This window comes from Bos javanicus, chromosome 3, assembly GCF_032452875.1.
Source record: "Bos javanicus breed banteng chromosome 3, ARS-OSU_banteng_1.0, whole genome shotgun sequence".
NCBI classification, from domain to species: Eukaryota; Metazoa; Chordata; class Mammalia; order Artiodactyla; family Bovidae; genus Bos; species Bos javanicus.
In genome coordinates, this window is record NC_083870.1 from 89,472,798 (window position 1) to 89,496,588 (window position 23,791).

The 23,791-nt window shown below is 42.6% G+C and overlaps 1 protein-coding gene across 1 annotated transcript in view; it reads right to left on the reverse strand.

The window, feature by feature from the left end:
- Window positions 1-23,791, reverse strand: part of C8A (complement C8 alpha chain) — a 72,056-nt gene that overhangs the window by 13,466 nt on the left and 34,799 nt on the right. The window lies entirely within an intron of this gene.

A 23,791-nucleotide genomic window follows, 5' to 3' on the forward strand; every position in this document is an offset into this window, starting at 1 on the left:
TAGTGATGCCCAAATCCAGGACTTGAGGCTGGTATTGAAGCTAAGACACAAAGCCAGAGTGACAGATGCAAAGAGCAGAGGAGGGGGTGAGGGGAAGAGCAGAAATATGTCCAGCACGACTGAGTAACACTTGCCCAGATGGGCGCGTGGCGTGGGTGGACAGACTGCAGGACCAGGCGGTGCTCTGCCGGGGCTCCACCCCACCTCAGCAGCCTGACTCCTTAGATGTCAGCTCTGGACCACATCAAACTGGCATTTGCTTTGGGCTTTTGAACTCAGTGAATTGGAGTTGATGTTTGCTGAACCTGGGTACATAGTGAGATCTTCTGGAGTGCTTATTAAAAACAGGTTCCAGGTCTCCACTTCTCTCGATTCTGATTCTGTATTTCAGAGTAATCAGCAAATGATATTTTAAATGAGTATCTCGTATGAAACCTATGCAGTGCATCTGGGATCAGATATTAAGTACCCTCGTCCTACAGAGAACCTCCGGTGACCTGTCACAGCAAGCTGGCCTCCGCCCTGTCCTAGTTAATCCCTTAAATAAGGACCTAGCAGCCAGGCTCATTGTATCTGCCCAGGCAGAAGGAACTAGAAAATGAACCAGGATCCAAAAAGCCCTCAAAAGGCTGATGAACAGACAGACAGACCAAGCATGAGAAGTGAGATTCAGACTGGAAAGTTACAAGATCCTGTCCTGGAGATAAAATACCAAGTACATGAGCACAGTAAGGGATAGAGTCAGCTTAGCAGGAAAACCAGAGAAAAGGCCTAAGCGTGTTAGATAACTTCCAGCTCAGTAGAGCAGTGATGCCAAGTGAAAATTATAATCAATAGAGGAAAGGCAGTGATAACCTCACTCCTTCTGCACAGGTTAGAGAAACCCAGAACCTGGAGCCACGTTTTGGGAGCCACACTTTTCAAAGGAAATAAGAAAATGAGACATTCACTGGACACCACGCAGCCTTTGAAAAAAAGGAAATCCTGCTGTGTGCAACACCATGGCTGAACCCTGAGGACGTTATGCTAAGAAGCCGGTCACAGAAAGACCAGAACTGCATGATTCTACTTAGTGTGAAGTATGTATAGCGGTCAAACTCACAGAAACAGAGCACAGAATTGTGTTTACCAGAGGCAGAGGGAGAGGGTGATGCTGCTAAGTCACTTCAGTCGTGTCCGACTCTGTGTGACTCCATAGATGGCAGCCCACCAGGCTCTGCCATCCCTGGGATTCTCTAGGCAAGAAGACTGGAGTGGGTTGCCATTTCCTTCTCTAACGCATGAAAGTGAAAAGTGAAAGTGAAGTCGCTCAGTCGTGTCTGACTCTTTGCGACCCCATGGAGTGCAGCCCACCAAGCTCCTCTGTCCATGAGATTTTCCAGGCAAGAGTACTGGAGTGGGTGGCCATTGCCTTCTCCAGAGGGAGAGGGTGATGAGGCATAAACTCTGTTAGCCTAGATGAATAAGTTCTGGAGTTCCTGTTGTTCCACTCTGTCCTTAGAGTGAAGAATTCTGTATTGTATGCTAAAACATTGGTTACAAGAGTAAATCATGTGTCAAGTGTTCTTACCACAATAAGATAAAAAAAGAAGCTGGGGAATGATTGGGTAAGAAGCAGCATAAGGTTGAAGATATCCAAAGCTTGGTCCTTTTGGGAATGTTCAAGGTGATGTGAACTTCCAGATGTTCAAGCTGCTTTTAGAAAAGGCAGAGGAACCAAAGATAAAATTGCCAACATCCGTTGGATCATCAAAAAAGCAAGAGAGGGCACTCGCGGCGGCCACAGCGCAGATTCGACTTCACTCGCTCGCAGTTCGCTCCGCGCCCTCTGCAACCATGTCTAACAAACCCGATATGGCTGAGATTAAAGAAAAAAAAAAAAAAGCAAGAGAGTTCCAGAAAAACATCTATTTCTGCTTTATTGACTATGCCAAAGCCTTTGACTGTATGGATTGCAATAAACTGTGGAAAATCCTGAAAGAGATGGGGCTACCAGACTACCTAACCTGCCTCTTGAGAAATCTGTATGCAGGTCAGGAAGCAACAGTTAGAACTGGACATGGAACAACAGACTGGTTCCAAATAGGGAAAGGAATACGTCAAGGCTGTATATTATCATCATGCTTATGTAACTTCTATGCAGAGTACATCATGAGAAACACTGGGCTGGATGAAGAACAAGCTGGAATCAAGATTGCTGGGAGAAATATCAACAACTTCAGATATGCAGATGACACCACCCTTATGGCAGAAAGTGAAGAAGAACTAAAGAGCCTCTTGGTGAAAGTGAAAGAGGAGAATGGAAAAAGTTGACTTAAAGCTCAACATTCAGAAAACAAAGATCATGGTATCTGGTCCCATCACATCATTGCAAACAGATGGAGAAACAGTGGAAACAGTGGCAGACTTTGTTTTTTGGGGCTCCAAAATCTCTGCAGATGGTGACTGCCATCATGAAATAAAAAGGCACTTACTCCTTGGAAGGAAAGTTATGACCAACCTAAACAGCGTATTAAGAAGCAGAGACATTACTTTGTCAACAAAGGTCCACTAGTCAAGGCTATTGTCTTTCCAGTAGTTATGTATGGATGTGAGAGTTGCACTATAAAGAAAGCTGACCACCTAAGAATGGATACTTTTGAACTATGGTGTTGGAGAAGACTCTTGAGAGTCCCTTGGATTGCAAGAAGATCCAACCAGTCCATCCTAAAGGAAATCAGTCCTGGGTGTTCCTTGGAAGGACTGATGTTGAAGCTGAAACTCCAATACTTTGGCCACCTGATGGGAAGAACTGACTCCTTGGGAAAGACCCTGATGCTGGGAAACATTGAGGGTGAGAGGAGAAGGGGACGACAGGATGAGATGGTTGGATAGCATCACTGACTCAATGGACATGAGTTTGGGTAAACTCTAGGGGTTGGTGATGGACAGGGAAGCCTGGTGTGCTGCAGTCCATGAGGTTGCAAATAGTTGGACACAACTGAGCGACTGAACTGAACTGAACTGATGGTGATGAGGGATGTTTATCAGAATGACGAAGGAGAGATTTCTCTCTCAGAGAACTAGACTCAACTTCCCAGAGGGTTGTCTTAAGGAAAAGGAATTAATGGCTTGTTGGTGGGGCTACAAGGGCAAGAACTAGGACCAAAAGGGCAGATGCTACAGAGAGAGAGTTTGAGACTCAATGTAAGGTAAATCGCTGCAGCACTCAGAGGCCAAGGAGATCATTGCTTCATGAGGCAGTGAGCTCCCCACATCTGGAGGGTGCCAAGCAGAAGCTAGCTGTGTGCTTGTCAGTAGAAGGGTTTGAAGTATTGACAAGTAGTCTCTTAAGAGCTCCTCTAAAGTCAAGATTCTGAAACTTTAAGAACATACCAGAATACTTGAGGAACATTTGGGATAACTTCATTATGTCCTTAGTAATTTCTTATTGTGTGCCAGGCGTCTGGAAATACAGGTTAAGGGGAGTGTTTGCTCTCTGTATGCTCACAGCCAGGTGTGGAGACATGGACGGGTAAGCTGACAGTTCTTGTACTGTGTGGTGAGGACTTTGAAAGAAGGCAACAAATGCACAGATATAAAAGGAAGGGTACCGGAGGCAAGTGTGAAAGGATGAGTGGGGATTAACCAGATTGTGAGGAGGACGTTGAGAGGAGAGAGTGGGCACGAGAAGGCCTGGGGACCCTGGCAGCAAGATTCTGCTCAGAGAGGCCAACATGATCTAAACTCAAGAGTGGAAGAAAGGGAGATGCAGATCAGTCCAGGAAGTGCTGGGGACCCCTGGGGTCCTCCACACTCTCATCTGGTCCCTAGAGGAGCTGTTGTGCCCGCCAGGGAGGCCAGGAGCCGGGAGATGCGTCTCCGGCCACCGTGTCTGCTCCTTGTTTTCCACCTGGTCTGGACTGTGTGCAGGTGTGAGAGCTCTCCTCACACCTCACATCTCCGTGTGGAGATGCTGCACCCACACGGCTCTGAGGCAGAACCAGGCAGCCTGACTTCTGAGGTGCCAGAAGCAGCAAGTCTCTGTCATTCCTCAGATGAAAAGCATCGGGTGGAAAACAGCAGGTGCGATGCATTATTTATCTCTATGCAACAAACAAATGCCACTCAGGTGGCTGTGATTTATGTGTTATGTTGCTTTGCTACATTGGTTGCTCCCAAAGACAGCCTCAGAAAGGAAAGGAAGAATCGTGTAGTCTATTTCATGCCGTAACATTGGAAAAGATGATTGTTTAGTGTGTGGCTGGATGGGCCGGGAAGTGTTGGCTAACTTCCTTGCCCCTTCTGTGCTTCTGCGTATCCATTAAAATGCATGCTTCTTCCCAACTACCTGAGAACAAGAGCGCCCGTAACTCTGTGCCCTGGCATGTGCTGTTCCCTATAAAAGTCCCCTCCCTTCCTTCACTGAGTTCCTCCCACTCAGCTCGAGGAAGCTTTCCCTTACCCCCAAAGGCCCTGTATCTGTGTCCCCACGGCATCCCTATGTGTCCATCATGGTATCCCCCTGCCTCCCTATAGCATAGTATTTGGCGCCCTTTGGCAATTGTCAATTTCTTGATCTGTTTTTCCAATTATTCTGCAAACTTACAATGTCATCTCTGGGGTTTTCAAGACTTAGCATGTGACAGGCCCCAGAAGTGCCCAGGGATGCACTAATTCCAACCTATCTAGACAATACCTCTAAAATCTTTGACAGTCACCGGTCTTCTTTTGGTTGATGATACAAATTGCATCTTTGTAATATCCCCTGTTTGACTGAGTTGGTATTTTATAAAGCTCTTTCATCAGCATTATCTTATCAGAGCCTCAAAACAATCTTATGGGACCAGGAGGCTTTGCTCTTTTTACAGGCAAACTAGGGTGGGAAAAGGCAGTAACTGTGGGGGTTAAGTGTGTGAACTGAGGAGGCAGAGTTCTGCCCATACCTGGGAGTGTGGCTTTGGGTGAATGACTGAGCCTCTCTGTGCCTCATGTTGCCGATTTGAAAACGGAGATGAAAATGGATTCTATACATGAGTCTCTAAAAGCAGTGTCTGGTACAATTAAGTGTTCAACAAATTTTGTTAGTTTTTGCTGTGGTTATTAGGTAACTTGCCTTAAGATCTATGACTAATAAGCCCAAGAATCAGGGTTTGATGCATTCAGGGCCCACTCCATCTCATCAAGGCAGTCTTACTCTGCAGGAAACATTCATGATGGGGCATGAGCAGCAGTGGCCTCACCAAGACTTTCATTCCATGACCCCCTCATTCCACAAAGCAGCTCAGAAAAGGAATCTGTGCTTCCAATGGCTAATCTGGGGGCTGTGATCTCTTATACTCCTCTGCCTGATGAGAGGCTACCGTCAGAAACTCTGGCCCACTAGATGAGTGTGGTCATAACGAGAGGCTGGAGGATAGCTGAGGGCCAGGCACTGACGTGGAGACTGATTGAGCCAGAATTTCTATGCACACTGACTATCTGGACCTCTCTATATCACAGTTATCTATAGCATGGAGATTAGAACATTCTCTGTCTCACAGGGTGGCCCTAAGGGTTAAATGAGTTAATCCATGCCATGTACAGTGCTTCAGATAGTTAAGGGTTAAATGAGTTAATCCATGCCACGTACAGTTCTTCAGATAGTTCCTGGCTTGAAAGTAGCCAAAATGGTCGAGAATTACTATTATTACTGCTGCCAGAAATGCCACACCATACACAGGCTGTGCTGTTGGTTCCTGATTCTGAACTGGAAAAATCAGAGACTAAGGGAAGCTGAAGAGTTTATGAACACCTGTTTTCTTAATCAACTTCTCTGTAGTGTTAGCTGTACTATAAACTGAGATGGAATGAATGAAGAAGATGGAACATCCACATTATGTGCTGGGCAAAAATTTTCCAGGCATTATTTAATATGCACAGATCATTCCACAGGAGGTACACCTTTTCCCATTTTATAGATGAGCAACTCAAGGCTTAGATGGTTTCAGCCACTTGCCCAAAATGATACAATAAATAAATAGTAGATCAGGGATTGACCCAAGATCTGTGTCCAGAGCCCATTTTCTCCTTGCCACATACTTGGGGGAGAGGGAGCTAAGGATGGCCCTGGGTGTAATTTTGACATCATCATCACCTTCCTTTTGGGCTGAGACTGTTTTCAGTGATAGAGGTAGAAAGTCAAAATCAGGATAAATTCAGGAGGATGGAGCTAATGGTCTCAATTCCATGTGTATGTAAATGACTTAAGCGGGGTGGGGACAGAGCCAAGACACCGGGAGTCTGTCAGTCAATCAATACCATCCATCACTGTGAAGCCTGGTTGTCATGGTAACTGAGGATAAAGCCCGGAGCTTGTTAGAATCTAGTGCCTCTCTGTTCGAGATGATTGGTTGGTTAGCAAACACAGTGAAAGACCTTTTGGGCCAACCCAGACTACTTAGCCATAAGTACAAGACCCTTCGCAATCAGGTTCCTGCCCAGCTCACCATCCTCACTGTTCAATCCCACTCAGTCTCTGTAGGGATTCACCTCTGACTCTTCAGAGTATAAGAGAAGCTCTAGAGGGTGCCCAGCATCTATGGGTTTAGATTCTGAACCAGCCCTGCTAGAAAGACACTGAGTCTCTAATGTGAATCAGCCTCAGCCTATGGGAAAAATTCCAGGGACGCATCATTCCCAAGACGCACTATAGAGGCAGGTGGTTGTAATAGTGTGATATACATAGAGCTATGTCCTGGGTGCATTGAAGTACTTAAGACAGGCTTCCAACCCAGAGCCGGGGAGATGGAAAGACTGCCTGGAAAATCCTGTGTGAGCAGAGACCAAGGGTGAGTAAGCATTAGCCAGGTGATGAAGACTGAAGGAGGGGAGGGGAACAGAGTCCCAGGTGGAAGGAACAGCACCAAGCAGAAAGTGTGATTAAGTCAAGGGACCAGCAAGTAGCTCAGTACAACATAGACCCAGGGGGAGCTATGGAGAGCTGAGTGCATGCTCCCTTGTCCAGGGCAGGGACCCTCCTGTCTCAATGTTCACCCTTGCATGGCTCCAGCAGCTTGCTGTTCTGTAACTTGTCATCCTCTCTGTGGCTTCCTGGAAGCAACACTGACTACATTTCCAGGTTACTGATACATCATCACTCCTCCTGCAATAACCTAAACTCTGGATTGTTCTCATGTATGCACTGGCCTCAGGGGCAAGCCCTCCACAGAGAGTCTGGCCTTGGGGTGAATCACTCATCTCCTGTCGCTCATTTTTACCCCTTGCTGCTTCAGCCACTCCCATGCAACTCTCTCCTCTTAGGAAGATCTAGCTACATGTTCCACCAGGCACACTCCTACTCCAACTAACTTCAGAAGACCAGGTTTGAGTGCCTCTGGAGTCTAGAAGATGGGAGTGGAAGAAAGGGTGGGTTGCTCCCTCCTTTGTACTTCTACTGAATTTTTTTTCTATTCAAGCACTTATCACAGAGTATTATTCTTAGCCTCCAACTGACTACATATTTCTCCAGGATGGAGATCTGTGTGTTTTACCCCATATCTCTGGAAATCATGGCTTCTCTCTGAATATTTACTAGATGAGTAGATAGATTGCTGAATGGATGGAGATTGGATTATGAGAAGAGTTTTCCTTGGAGATTGTTTCCTGCCTCTTAAGAAGGGAAAAATGCTCTGCTCAGAACCTTCCTGAAAGGGAATTCTAAGCAAAAAATAGCAATAATATATAAATGTGACAGACTATATGAAAAATTTGAGAAACTTAGATTACACATCCATCTTCCCCAATTATTCCTCCTATACAGCTTAACCATCTGGGCTGCCTTTGTCCCAGTCTAGTAAAGGAACAGAAAATACATAGCTCAGAGGTTCTCAGTCCCTGCTCAGACCCTTTAGGAATCCACTCCTGACTCTCCAGAGTGCAAGGAAAGCTCTGGAGGATGTCCAGGATTGGTGGGATTAGATACTGAATTACCCCAGCCAGAAAGACATTGAAGCTCTACCATGGGTCAGTCTCTAACTCTGACAGACATCACTGATTGACCACAGTTCTTTCTGGCTGAGCCCTTATCTGGTGTCACAGTCCTCGACTCAACAGTCCCAGCAGCATTTGCAATTAAAACTACCTGCCATTGGTAGCTTAGATACATTTTATGGCCTACCGGTCTTTAAGGTTCGCTTATTTGCGTGCCATGGGTGCCAGCACACCATGGTTGTTCCTAGCTCTGTGAATGTACCTAAGCTTCAGAACAGACCATCAGTAGCTGGTCAGTTTAACCCTTTACAATTCTCTGTTATAATTCCCAGTCAAGGTTCAAACTGACCTAATACTGCCCTTAGGAGTGAATATCGAGTAGAATACAACTTCGTGTGCATGCATGCTAAGTCACTTCAGTTGTGTTCAACTCTTCTGTGACCCCATGGACTGGAACCCACCAGGATCCTCTGTCCATGGGATTCTCTGGGCAAAAATACTGGAGTAGGTTTCCCTGCCCTCCTCCAGAGGATCTCCCCAACTCAAGGATAGAACCCATGTTTCTTACATCTCCTGCATTGGCAGGCTGGTTCTTTACCACTAGTGCCACCTGGGAAGCCGATAATACTCCCTTCAGTTGAGTTGCTCAGTCATGTCTGACTCTTTGTGACCCCATGAGTCGCAGCACACCAGGCCTCCCTGTCCATCACCAATTCCCGGAGTTTACCCAACTCATGTCCATCGAGTTGGTGATGCCATCCAGCCATCTCATCCTCTGTCATCCCCTTCTCCTCCTGTCCCCAATCCCTCCCAGCATCAGAGTCTTCTCCAATGAGTCAACTCTTCGCATGAGGTGGCCAAAGTACTGGAGTTTCAGCTTCAGCATCAGTCCTTCCAGTGAACACCCAGGACTGATCTCCTTTAGGATGGACTGGTTGCAGCTTCTTGCAGTCCAAGGGACTCTCAAGAGTCTTCTCCAACACCACAATTCAGAAGCATCAATTCTTCAGTGCTCAGCTTTCTTCACAGTCCAACTCTCACGTTCATACATGACCACTGGAAAAACCATAGCCTTGACTAGACGGACCTTTGTTGGCAAAGTAATGTCTCTGCTTTTTAATATGCTGTTTGGTCATAACTTTCCTCCCAAGGAGTAAGCGTCTTTTAATTTCATGGCTGCAGTCACCATCTGCAGTGATTTTGGAGCCCCCAAAAATAAAGTCTGACACTGTTTCCACTGTTTCTCCATCTATTTGCCATGAAGTGATGGGACCAGATGCCATGATCTTCGTTTTCTGAATGTTGAGCTTTAAGCCAACTTTTTCACTCTCTACTTTCATTTCATCAAGAGGTTTTTTAGTTCCTCTTCATTTTCTGCCATAAGGGTGGTGTCATCTGCATATCTGAGGTTATTGATATTTCTCCCAGCAATCTTGATTCCAGCTTGTGCTTCATCCAGCCCAGCGTTTCTCATGATGTCCTCTGCATATAAGTTAAATAAGCAGGGTGACAATATACAGCCTTGACGTACTCCTTTTCCTATTTGGAACCAATCTGTTGTTCCATGTCCAGTTCTAACTGTTGCTTCCTGACCTGCATATAGGTTTCTCAAGAGGCGGGTCAGGTGGTCTGATATTCCCATCTCTTTCAGAATTTTCCACAGTTTATTGTGATCTACACAGTCAAAGGCTTTGGCGTAGTCAATAAAGTAGAAATAGATGTTTTTCTGGAACTCTCTTGCTTTTTCCATGATCCAGCAGATATTGGCAATTTGATCTCTGGTTCCTCTGCCTTTTCTAAAACCAGATTGGACATCTGGAAGTTCATGGTTCATGTATTGCTAAAGCCTGGCTTGGAGAATTTTGAGCATTACTTTACTAACATGTGAGATGAGTGCAATTGTATGGTAGTTGAGCATTCTTTGGCATTGCCTTTCTTTGGGATTGGAATGAAAACTGACCTTTTCCAGTCCTGTGGCCACTGCTGAGTTTTCCAAATTTGGTGGCATATTGAGTGCAGCACTTTCACAGCATCATCTTTTAGGATTTGAAATAGCTCAACTGGAATTCCATCAACTCCACTAGCTTTGTTCATAGTGATGCTTTCTAAGGCCCTTGGGTATTTTTAAAACCTCACTTAACCACTTTCAAAGTTATCACAAGTGGTTTAATAGTTTTAAAAAAAGAAGATAAGTAAAGTAAATATCCAGATATATCACAGAAGCAGTGAACCAAGAATTAGAAATCCTCATTTCATAGTTCACTTTGCTTCTAACTGGTGGTGTCAGCTTGGATGTGTCATTTATCTTTCAGTGCCTTGTTTTCATCATTTGTAAAATGGCTATAGCCATAAAATACAGCTCAAAGCATTGCCAGGAAGCTTAAATGGGATGAAATGCATGTAAGCACTCAGTATGCTGCCTGCCACAGAGTTAGAACTCAGTGATTGCTTGTGTTTTTTTCATTTTTATTTGGATAAGCTGTTTCATTCCATGAGACTTTACACACCTGTCTCAGCAGTTAATACTAACATCTGCCTCTAGATTTCCCCTTTGACTACCTTCCTGTGATGGTTAATTGCATGCATCAATTTGACTGGGCCAGGGTGTCCAGATATTTGGTCAAATGTTATTCTGGGTGTTTCTGTGAGCTATTTTTGGATGAGATCAACATTTAAATCAGTAGCTTGAGTAAAGCAGATTTCTCTCCCTAAAGTGGGTGGGCCTCATTCAATTTGAAATCCTGAACAGACAAAAAGACTGACCCTTCCCTGAGTGAGAGAGGATTCTTCCTGCCTAACATTCCTTGACATAAATCATAGCAAGATCCTCTATGACCCATCTCCTAAAGTAATGGAAATAAAAGCAAAAATAAACAAATGGGACCTAATTAAACTCAAAAGCTTTTTCACAGCGAAGAAAACTATAAACTAGGTGAAAAGACAACCCTCAGAATGGAAGAAAATAATAGTAGATGAAACAACTGACAAAGGATTAATCTCCAAAATATACAAGCAGCTCATGAAACTCAATACCAGAGAAAGAAACAACCCAGTCAAAAAGTGGGCAGAAGACCTAAAGAGGCATTTTTCCAAAGAAGACATAGAGATGGCTAATAAACACATGCAAAGATGCTTAACATCCCTCATTATTAAATAAATGCAGATCAAAACTGCAATGAGGTATTACCTCACAAGGATCAGAATGGGCATCATCAAAAAATCTACAAACAATAAATCCTGGAGTGGGTGTGGGGAAAAGGGAACCTTCTTGTACTGTTGTTGGAAATGTAAATGGATACAGCTACTATGGAAAACAGTATGGATTCCTTTAAAAAAAAAAAAAAACTGGGAATAAAACTACCTTATGACCCAACAATCCCATTACTGGGCATATACCCTGAGGAAACCATAACTGAAATAGACACATGTACCCCAGTGTTCATCATAGCACTATTTACAATAGCTAGGAAATGGAAGCAACCTAGGTGTCCATCGACAGATGAATGGATAAAGAAGTTGTGGTACATATATACAATGAAATATTATTCATCTATAAAAAGGAACACGTTTGAGTCCGTTCTAATGAGGTAGGTGAACCTAGAGCCTATTATACAGAGTAAAGTAAGTCAGAAAACAGACATTGTATATTAATGCATACATATGGGATCTAGAAAGAGGGTATTGGTGAACCTATTTGCAGGGCAATAAAGGAGACACAAACATAAGAAACAGACTTGTGGATACAGCCATGGAAGGGGAGGATGGGACAAATTGAGAGAGCAGGATTGAATCATATGTATTACCATATTTAAAATAGATTGCCGGTGGGAATTTGCTCTGTGATGCAAGAAGCTCAAATCTCGTGCTCTGTGACAACCTAGAGGAGTGGGATGGGGTGGAGGCTGGGAGGGAAGTTCAAGAGGAACATATGTATACCTATGGCTGACTCGTGTTGATGTATGGCAGAAACCAACACATTATTGTAAAGTAATTATCCTCCAATTAAAATTAAATAAACTTTTTAAAAAAGGGAGGATTCTTCCTGCCTAATTGCCTTGAACTGGAAAATTGGCTTTTTTCTTGCCTTTGGACTCAAACTAAGACATCAGCTCTTTCTGGTCTCAAGCCTCCAACCTTCAAATTGGGACTACACCATCAGCTCCCCTGATTCTTAAGCCTTTGAACTCAAGCTGGAACTAAATCATCAACTCCCCTAAGTCCACAGCTTGCCAAATATGGATCTTGGGACTTGTCAGGCTCTATCATTGTGTGAGCCAATATTTTATAAGAACTCTCTTTACTTATATAAGTAAAGTATGTATTGGAGAACCTTAACTAATATACTTCCTAGTGCCTTTGTTATGGCTAGTGATGTTTTTTTCCTTTATTTAAGGTGATTAGATGCGTGGCTACAGTCAGCGGAGCACACTGGGTTAAGACAGTATGAAAGTGAAAGTGAAGTCGCTCAGTTGTGTTCTACTCTTTGCGACCCATGGACGGTAGCCTACCAGGCTCTGCGGTCCATGGGATTTTCCAGGCAAGAATACTGGAGTGGGCTGCCATTTCCTTCTCCCCCCAAAAGTAAGCAATACAGTTGACATCATGATCCAGCCCATTCACAGCCAGCTAAAATAAGTTGCAGTTCTTAACCATACTTTCTGTGATGCTCGCTGAGGTTTTCCTTCCTACTGTATTCTGTTTCATTTTATTAAATGCTAGTCATGGCTCACTAAATTTCTCTTACAATCTGCTAGTGGGCTGTAGCCTGTAGTTTGAAAAGCCCTACGTAAAACACCTCTGAGGCATTATAGAATGTTTATTAATATCACAGGTTCTCACACTGAACTTGGACTCCACCCATAATAACAAGGCAAACTTGACCTTGCACAAGATATTTGACATTGCTGAGCTTCAGTTCTTCATTTATAAATTAGTGTTATAGTATGCTCTTCCCAGGTCTTTCCTGAGGATAAGATGAGATAGTGCATTTAAATGCCTAATTCAGTGTCTGCCATGTGATGAAATGCTCAGTAACTTTTAGCCATTTTACCACTGTTACTAGAGTTTAAGCCCTTGAATATAGTATCAGAATGAATCACAGAGTGTGAAGAAATGGGGAGGGGGTGATGGGAGGTAAATACATGGACAAGATATAAACTCTACATCAGAAGACCTTAATTCAATACTAATTGAATCATGTTGAGCCAATTACTTGGGCTCTTTAGACCAAAGCTTTCTCTATAGAATTAGGGAGAAAATTCATTTCTGTCCCTAGAGCTTCACATAACCACTTATTCCTTATAAGTGGTTATGAAGATCATCTTCAATACCAGATGTGAATGACTGTATTTTACCAACCTTAGGAGTTAATATATTTATTAGAATCAAATATTTTAAATATATTTTGTTAGAACCAAATATTTCAGTTATTACTAAGTACAGTGAAAACAAAAATAAATTGTTAATTCACTATAGGTGGTAACCAATCTGGTTGTCCCTATAATAAATCATCCCTGACTATAATCACATGATTATAACAGAGAAACCCTATTACCTGCTATATGAGATAATAGGATCCATGTTGGTGTCTAGACAGTGCTAACCATATTTTGTGTGCTTAATATATGTTTGTTGAATGAAAAGCTATTGAATAAATAAAGAGAAGGAAAGAGGACAAAGGAAAAGAATGTAAAACTATAATTGACATCAACTTTAGTGAGATTTTTGTCATGTGCCTATGGCTTTTTCTACCCAGTGTGGCTCCTGCCTGCAATGCAGGAGACCTGGGTTTGATTCCTGGGTTGGGAAGATCCCCTGGAGAAGGATATGGCAGCCCACTCCAGTATTCTTGCCTGGAAAATCACATGGACCACGGAGCCTGGTAGGTTACTGTCCATGGGGTCACAAAGAGTCAGACATGACTGAACGACTTCACTTTCACTTTCTTTCCCTATGGCTTTTTCTACCCAGTGTGTTAGGTAGTAGACCAGTTGGCCCAAGGACCCTAGTTGGAGAGTGATGATCAGTGATGGGCTGAATGTACTGCATTTTCACTGAAAGGGTCATTTCCAGGGTCACTGTTATCTGGCATCCATCAAAGGGAGGCATGATGGAACACAGGCACTGATTGGGCTTGTTAAGACTTTGAAAGATAGTGAAAAGAATTCAAAGTGACCTTGATCAATGGGAGGAGCAGTCCCTCCAAAATGGGATGAAGCTCTAGGGACAGAAATGAATTACCTTGATTTTAAAAAATGGCCAGGTAAGGGAAGGAGGCATGAATGCTAAGACTCCAAGTCTTACAGCAAAAGTGTTGGCCACTGCAGGCTGGGCATAATGATGTTTCTTCCATTTGAACAATGTTTCAAAGCTGACCAATTGCAGAGACCTATGAGATAGGTTGCCTTATTGTTCCCACATTAGAGATGAGAGGATAGTTAAGATTGTAGAATTAACAACTGGAAAGCTGGGAGTAATGAATGTGGTAATAGTAACACCAACATTGTTGTTGTTCAGTTGCTCAGTCATGCCTCATTCTTTGCAACCCCATGGACTGCAGCATGCCAGGCTTCCCTGACCTTCACTATCTCCCTGAGTTTGCCCAAACTCATGTCCATTGAGTCAATGATGCCATCCAACTATCTCATCCTCTGTCATCCCCTTCTCCTCCTGCCCTCAATCTTTCCCAGCATCAGGGTCTTTTCCAATGAGTTGGCACTTTGCAGCAAGTGGCCAAAGTATTGGAGCTTCAGTATCAGTCCTTCCAATGAAAATTCATGGTTGATTTCCTTTAGGTTCAACTGGTTTGATCTCCTTGCTGTCTAAGAGACTCTCAAGAGTCTTCTCCAGCACCACAGTTTGCAAGCATCGATTCTTTGGTGTCCAGCGTTTTTTATTGTCTAGCTCTCACATCCATACATGACTACTGGAAAAACCACAGCTTTGACTAGATGGAGCTTTGTTGGCAAAGTGATGTCTCTGCTTTATAATATGCTGTCTAGGTTTGTCATAGCCTTTCTACCAAGAAGCAAGAGTTATTTAATTTTATGGCTGTAGTCACCATCTTCAGTGATTTTGTAGTGCAAGAAAATAAAGTCTGTCACTATTTTCATTGTTTCCCATTCTATTTGCCATGAAGTGATGGAACTGGATGCCGTGATCAAAGTTTTTTGAATGTTGAGTTTTAAGCCAGCTTTTTCACTCTCCTCTTTCACCTTCATCCAGAATCTCTGTAATTCCTCTTCATTTTCTGCCATTAGGGTGGTGTCATCTGCACATCTAAGGTCATTGGTATTTCTCCCCACAATCTTGATTCCAGTTTGTGCTTCATCCAGCCCAGCGTTTCTCATGATGTACTCTGCGTAAGTTAAATAAGCAAGGGGACAATATACAGCCTTGACATACTCTTTTCCCAATTTGGAACCAGTCTGTTGTTCCATTTCTGGTTCTAACTGTTGCTTCTTGACCTGCATACAGATTTCTCAGGAGGCAAGTAAGGTGATCTGGTATTCCCATCTCTTTAAGAATTTCCCACAGTTTGTTGTGATACACACAGCCAAAGGCTTTAGCGTAGTCAGTGAAGCAGAATTAGATGGTTTTTTTTTCTGAAATTCTCTTGCTTTTCCTATGATCCAACAGATATTGGCAATTTTATCTCTGGTTCTTCTGCCTTTTCTAAATCCAACTTGTACATCTGGAAGTTCTCAGTTCATGTACTGTTGATACCTAGCTTGAAGGATTTTGAGCATTATCTTGCTAGCATGTGACATGAACACAATTGTGTGGTAGTTTGAACATTCTTTGGCATTGCCTTTCTTTGGGATTGGAATGAAAACTGATCTTTTCCAGTCTTGTGGGCAATGCTGAGTTTTCCAAATTTGCTGGCATATTGACTGCAGCACATTACAGCATCTTTCAGGATTTGAAATAACTGGCTGGAATTCCATTACCTCCACTAGCTTTGTTAGTAGTATTGCTTTGTAAGACCCACTTGATTTCACACTCCAGGATGTCTGGCTCTAGATGAGTCATCATACCATTGTGGTTATCCAGGTCATTAACACCTTTTTTGTAGAGTTCTTCTGTGTATTCTTGCCACCTCTTCTTAATATCTTCTGCTTCTTTTAAGTTCATGCCATTTCTGTCTTTTAGTGTGTCCATCTTTGCATGAAATGTTCCCTTGATATCTCCAATTTTCTTGAAGAGATCTCTGGTCTGTCCCATTCTATTGTTTTCCTCTATTTCTTTGCATTGTTCACTTAAGGAGGCTTTCTTATCTCGCCTTTCTATTCTTTGGAACTCTGCATTCAGGTAGATGTATCTTTCCCTTTCTCCTTTGCCTTTCACTTCTCTTCTTTACTCAGCTATTTGTAAGGCCTCCTCAGACAACCATTTTGCCTTATTGCATTTCTTTTTCTTGGGGATGGTTTTGGTCACTGCCTCCTGTACAATGTTATGAATCTCCGTCCATGGTTCTTCAGGCACTTTTGTCTATCAGATCTAATCCCTTAAATCTATTTGTCATGTCCACTGTGTAATCACAAGGGATTTGTTTTAGGTCATTCCTGAATGGCCTAGTGGTTTTCCCTACTTTCTTCAATTTAAGTCTGAATTTTGCAATAAGGAGCTCATGATCTGAGCCACAGTCAACTCCTGGTCTTGTTTTTGCTGACTGTAAAGAGCTTCTACATCTTCAGCTGCAAAGAATATAATCAGTCTGATCTTGGTATTAACCAACTGGTGATGTCCATTTGTAGAGTCTTCTCTTATGTTGCTGGAAGAGGATGTTTGCTATGATCAGTGCATTCTCTTTGCAAACTGTGTTAGCCTTTACCCTGCTTCATTTTGTACTCCAAGGCCAAACTTGCCTGTTTCTCCAGATATCTCTTGACTTTCTACTTTTGCATTTCAGTCCCCTATGATGAAAAGGACTTCTTCTTCTTTTTTTTTTTTTTTTTGGTGTTAGTTCTATAAAGGCTTTTAGTCTTCATAGAACCATTTAACTTCATCTTCTTCAGCTTTAGTGGTTGGGGCCTAGACTTGAATCACTGTGATGTTGAATGGATTGCCTTGAAAACAAACTGAGTTCATTCTATCATTTTTTGAGATTGCACCCAAGCACTGCATTTCAGACTCTTGACCATGAGGGCTCCTCCTTTTCTTCTAAGGGATTCTTGCCCATGGTAGTAGATATAACGGTCATCTGAATTAAATTCACCCATTTCCGTCATAGTGTCACTACACCAACATAGTGCAGCAATAAGTACCATTTTTAAACTCTTACTATATGTCGGGCCCTGGGCCACCTGATCACATCTCTTTCTCTCTCTTAGTCGCTAAGTTGTGTCCAACTCTTGTGACCCCATGGACTGTAGCCTGCCAGGCTCCTCTGTCCATGGGATTCTCCAGGCAAGAATACTGGAGTGGGTTGACATCTTCTTCTCCAGGGGATCTTCCCGACCCAGGAATTGAAGCCAGGTCTCCTGCATTGCAGGCATATTCTTTACCGACTGAGCTATGAGGGAAGCCCTGATCACATAGACTGTTTCATTTCATACTCATAACAGGCCTATGAAGTGTCTTCTGTCATTGTCTCATTTAGGGGAACAGGAACCAGGCAGGAAGAGGGAGGCATTTGCCTGAGGGCACTTGCCCGAGGGTCACATGGTCAGTCAGTGGTAGAGATGAGATGTGAACACAAGGAATCTAGATTAGAACCTTTTTCAGCAATTGATGCTTAATGAGTGCTCATTATCATTAGCATTACTCTAAATATTTTCTGTGGATAACTTTTCTTATTCCTCACAATTAATATGAGTTAAATGCCATTAATACCTCCAGCTTAAGGGATGAAGAAATTAAGACATAAAATGATTAAATAATCTGCCGATAATCACACAGTAACGTGACAGAACTTATATTTTCAAACACTAAGCTATACTAACATCCTGCATTCAAGGGAAAACAAATCTCTTTAAACACTTACCATCCAAAATGTACTGATACTTGGAATTATTCTCAAACAAGGCTTTATTATCATTCCTATTTGGGTCTTGAAAAAAACTGAGGTTCAGAGAAATTAAGTTCCTTGATCAGGGTCACACAATACTAAATGGTAGAAGCAAGAGCTCCACCAAGATGTTTCTGACTCCCAAGTTTAGATTCCTCACTACCATCTGCCAGCATATTTCTTCATTCCACAGACCTTGATCCAATGATTCTGCTACTTACTCACCCCACCTAAAACTGTAATTATAATAATAACCACTGCTTACACAGTATTTTCTTTATCATGATGCTTTTTAGAAATATCTTCATTAATTCTCGTAATGGTTTTTAAAAGTAGTTTATTATACTTATATTAGTTATGGGAAAACTGAAACTCAGAGATACAAAGTATTAGCTTTTAAATGGCAGAACCAAAAGCAAAGATATCTTTGTAAAAAGAACCCTTTTCACTACCACATTGCCTGATGGCTTTCATGGGGCCATAAAATACTATTGGCTTCCTTCACAAGTGGAGGAGCATCAACAGAAGTCATTCTCTGTAAGATCTTTGCAGACCTCAATATTCCAAACTACAGAATCAAGAGACTTCCCTGGTGGCTCAACAGTGAAGAATCCACCTGTAATGCAGGGGACTCAGAGACATAGGTTCAATCCCTGGGTCAGGAACATTCCCTGGAGGAGGAAATGGCAACTCACTCCAGTAATCTTGCCCGAAAAATCCCATAAACAGAGGAGCTTAGTGTACTATTGTCCATGGTGCCACAGACGAGTTGGACACAACTGAGTATCGAAACGACAGCAATAGAATCATGAACCTTTAGAGCTCTGAGGGCTATTAGTTTACTTTCTATTCCATGCATAGTTTCTCTCACATCATCCCAGATGGAGGTATCTTATCTGACTTACTTAGATTACTTAACTTACAAGAAAATCTGTTTCGTGGGGCATTTGAGAGACAAAGGTCACAGAAGCTAAGCTAAATGTGTCTAGGAAGCCCAAACGCCTCAAGAGGTAAAGAATCCTCCAGCAATGTAGGAGATATAGGAGACAAGGGTTCGATTCCTGGGCTGGGAAGATACCTTGGAGAAGGAAATGGCAACCCACTCCAAAATTCCGTGGACAGAGGAGCCTGGCAGCTACAGTCCATAGGGTCACAAAGAGTCAGACACAGCTGAGCATGCATGTGCAGGACCTACCTACATTGGCCATAAAGGGAAAGTCTAGTTCATTGTCAGTAGAAAAGACATATAGATCATTTCAATTAGTATGGTGTATGAATTTATGTGTACATACATATATATTCTGGATTATTTTCCTGGCTTGAGAATCCCTGCCATATTTCCAAATGCCTAGAGGTACCTCTCTTAGGAAGTTGGCCCTCCCAGGCACACTCATCATGTTCTTCTTGCCCTAATGTGTGTGTGTGTGTGTGTGTGTGTGTGTGTGGCTGAAATATAATATAGAAGGAGTATTTACACTTCACAATTCACACCCAGGTCATCTGCAAATTACCCAAACTCTATTTCAAAATATGTCTCGAATCAATCATATTCTTTCATCTCCATTATGATTCCTTACCTGGATATCAACAGGAGTCTTCTAACTGTGCTCCTTGAGTCTGCTCTCACCCCCTCTAATCTGTGCTCTTCAGACAGTGGAATGACCTACTGACACAGAGATTAGACCATGGCACAGCTGGGTAACAGTTTAGTGATTTCCTTTTCACTACAGACAAAGTCTATACGTCTTACTACGACCAGCAAGACCATCTGCAGCTACTTCCAACCTCAGCTCCCTCCATCCCCCACCTTATCTGCAGGCTTCGGCCACACATTCTTATTTCAGTTCTCAAACACTCCAGGCTGTCCATTCTGCCCAGGGCACCTTCTCTCTTGTCTTGGGAGTCTCCTTCTGAGTATCTTTTTAGACCTTATCCTATTTACTCAAGAGACTTTCCCAGATAATCCTAAACTGATTTTCTTCTCCCTCTCCTTCCACAGTCAGTCTCTATTTCTACAACCTGTTCATTTTCTACATAGCTCATATCACAATTTGCAATTGGCTCAGCTGGTAAAGAATCCACCTGCAATGAGGAAGACCTGGGTTTGATCCCTGGGTTGGGAAGATCCCCTGGAGAAGGGAAAGGCTACCCACTCAAGTATTCTGCCCTGGAGAATTCCATGGACTATATAATCCATGGGGTCTCAAAAAGTTGGACACAACTGAGTGACTTTCATTTCACTTCACTTCATGTATCTATTCATTAGCTCACTCAACAGAAGCTATTAAGGCCAAACACCATTCTAGGAAGTGAATATATAATAGCAAACAAAACATATGAGGTCCCTGCTCTCATGGAACATGCATACTAGGAAGAAGAGGTTGACAATAAACAAATAAGCATGTGAACATGGTAATTACTGAATATGTGATAGCCTGAGAATTAAAATAGGGTGCTATACCAAAGAGGGACTTGCTACATGGTCATAAAAGGCCTTTTGGAAAAGGGGGCATTTAAGTTGAGATTTGAATGGTTAGAATACAGCTATGCAAACATCAGAGGGAAGGGTAGCCCAGACAGAGAGAACTGCTAGTACCAAGGCTGTAGGCTAAAATGAGCTTGCTATGTTAGACTGTTTGCAGAACAACAGTGACAACAACAAGAATGGAAAGAAATGAAAGAAAAAGTAAAAGGAAAGAGGAGAAAAGTAAAGAAAGACAACACAAAAGCCATCATACTCTAGAGTGGCCAGATAAGAGATCACAGTGGTTCGGACCAGTTAGACGGTAATAGAGATGTGGTCAGATGCCATGTATGCTTTAGAAACAAAAAATGACAGATCTCACTGATGAGGGGCAGAAAGTAAAGGGGGAACCAAGAAGGACATCCGGATTTTAAGGTGTTTGTTTAGTTTCTTCCACTAGATTGTAAGCTTTGCAAGAACAGGAACCATATCTATTTTGTTTACCTGGCACATAATACAAACATAATTGATGAATGCATATCTGTATGAACAAAACCATGAAAGAATGGACAGAGGGATGTCAGGGCAGGTTTCACAGAGGTGGGGATACCCGAACAAGGTTCTGAAGAATAAGTTGAAATCTGTCAGGTTGGCAAGACGGGGAAGCGTTTTGGAGGCTGACAGACAGCACCCACAAAAGGAGGCAGGAAACATATATGAACAGAACAGTGTCACTGAAGTACTTGACCTGCCTGAGGTAAATCATCAGCTCGGTAATAGGGCCAGACTCCAGAGAGGCCAGATAATGAGTGTGCTATTCCCTTTGTCATATTTTTATATAAAGACAAATAATAGGAGCTCCAAAGAAGGGATGAAGGAGAAAAAAAAAAATCTAAATCCAGAAATTCCAGCCCAAAGCCAATACTGATTCCTGTAGAATGTAGAAAGCTGTCAGCAGCAGCCCTTGAGGAAAGTCTAGGGTCCCATTGAAGTCTAACATCACCTCCCCAACATCCGAGAAGTCCCTTGATTTTTGATGCATGGTTTCATGCTGTCTTTAGGGGAGACGTATTTTATCTAAAGGACACATTAGAAGAAAACAGCCTTGCGCATCCTCTGGGATGAGCCCATAGAGGATCTGAGGCAAACCCAAGGACAGATGAGTCCCCAAAGCAAACCAGCCCAGGTGTTCATTTAAATCATTCCGTTCCAAGCTCAGCTCTTTGAGGGAGGGGATGTATACCACACGGTGTGTTTCTTAGAAACAAGCACTTAATAGAACGTAAATATTATTAAAGTCATATAGATCAAAGACACCCAGAGAGAAAAAAGACATTGGAAAAGAGGAGAATGAGAGAAGGAGTGAGAGAGAGGATGAGAAAGAGACAAAGAGAAAATTAGACAGACATCAAACATGGAGTGAGAGTATGTGTGATTCTGTTTGTCAAAGGGAAAGAAGGTAGATGATTTTGTTCTTTGTAGGTTAATATGTAAATGACATTCTGATTTATTAGCGGGCTCCAGCAGATGAGGTGATGATTAGCACATTTCCATATTTATGGAAAAGCAACACTAACTTTCCGGATTTATAGAAAATCAGCTCTTCACAAACAGCAAATTGTGCTATTATCGACATATGGCTTTCTATAAACAGAGCTGAGGTAATTATCCCTGGGACAATTCGTTGGTGGGCTCCTTTTGAATATTAACCACATTGGAAGCCCATTTCTGCCTCACAGATTTTAAAGCGGAGGGGGCTTGAGATACCCCCAGGCAATTAATTAGTAATCCAGTACCAGGGACCAAATGAAAGGCTGTACCAGGAGCACATGGAGAAAAGACACAGGTCCAGGGGTCTGACGCCAGCTTCCTGCAGCCCTGGGCCAAATGTAGGGAAGTAATTAACTTCCCTAAGGAGCCTCAGCATTTCTGGGGCTAAAACTAGAACAACACCCACCTCCAAATGTTGTCAAGAATATTAAATAAGAATATATACAACAGCCCCGGAACTTAGTAAGTACTCAATAAATGTTAGCTCTTTGTCCTTCCTCATGGTTTTGAGTGACTCTTAAAAAGATCCACTTGAATTAAGTTTTTCAAATTCTTTTTTTATACTGATCTATCCTGAACTATTTCATTTGTCATGACTCTGTACATATATATGTCTTTAACCAAAACAAGTTTCTTGAAGCAATAACTTATCCTCACTGCTTACAAACCATTATGATATTTTCTCTTCTGTGTTGTTCAAAATGTTTGTGATCCATACATTGATTTCAGGATCTACTATTGGGTTTCAACCTGCAGTTTGTTAAGTATTATGCTGCAGGAAGGTAGGGACTGTATTTAGATTTGCTTGCCTTTGTATCCCTAGCACAAACACGTAGAAGACACTGAATAGATATTTGAATTATAAAAGAATGGATACAGAGATAGATGGACAAATTTATGAATGGCCCTAGTTAGGAATCTAAGTTAACACCCTCTTCAAACTCACTCACTATGAGTTGTTTTGCTCACTCACTGTGTACTAAACCCTGTGTTGGGCACTAAAGAGGTGGAAAAGTGTCAGACAGGATGCTTGCTTTCAAGGATCTTGCTGTCTAGATGAAAAGAGAAATAATTAACGTTTGGAAAATTGCTTTAAAGACTAAACTGTGGAATTTATATGAATGTGTTGAAGGAAGGAAGTGACCAGCCTGAACTGGTGCAGTCAAAGAAACTTCTTAAAACTTGGAGGTTGAACTTGGGCTTGAAAAATGGATACACCTCTCACCCTTCTACTCATTCACTGGTTCTCAAACTATACTAAGCATGAGAATAACCTGGAGGGTGATTGTCGAAACACACACTGCTGGACCCACACCCAGAGTTTCCCATTTAGCAGGTTTGGGATGAGAACCTGAGGATTTGCATTGTAACACATTCCCAGGTGATGCTGATGCTGTTGGTGGGAGTCCACACATTTTAGAACCGCTATTCTAGCAGTTTGGAGTGAGACCATGGAGATTGTTGCTGTCTTGCTAAGGATTTTAGATTTTAGTATTAGCCTTGCAGGATCTTAGGCAAGGAGATGACGTTCTAAGATCTGTGAGGCAGAATGATCCTTCTGGTAGCAGTATTAAGAATGGATTGGAAGGGGTGAGTCTTCCTCTGAAGACCATTTAGGAGTTGCTGCAGTCATAAGTGAAAGATGTAAACCCAGCCTCCCATTGAAGGAGGGGAAGTAGAAGAAAAGATGGAGGAGAGCTGCTCAGGAGAGAGAACTGAAGGGTCTTAGAGATCTACAGGGATGGAGGGGTAGGAGGGTCTGGGATGACTCTAGGTTTCTGCCATCACTGACTGCTTGGATGGCCGTTCTACCCACC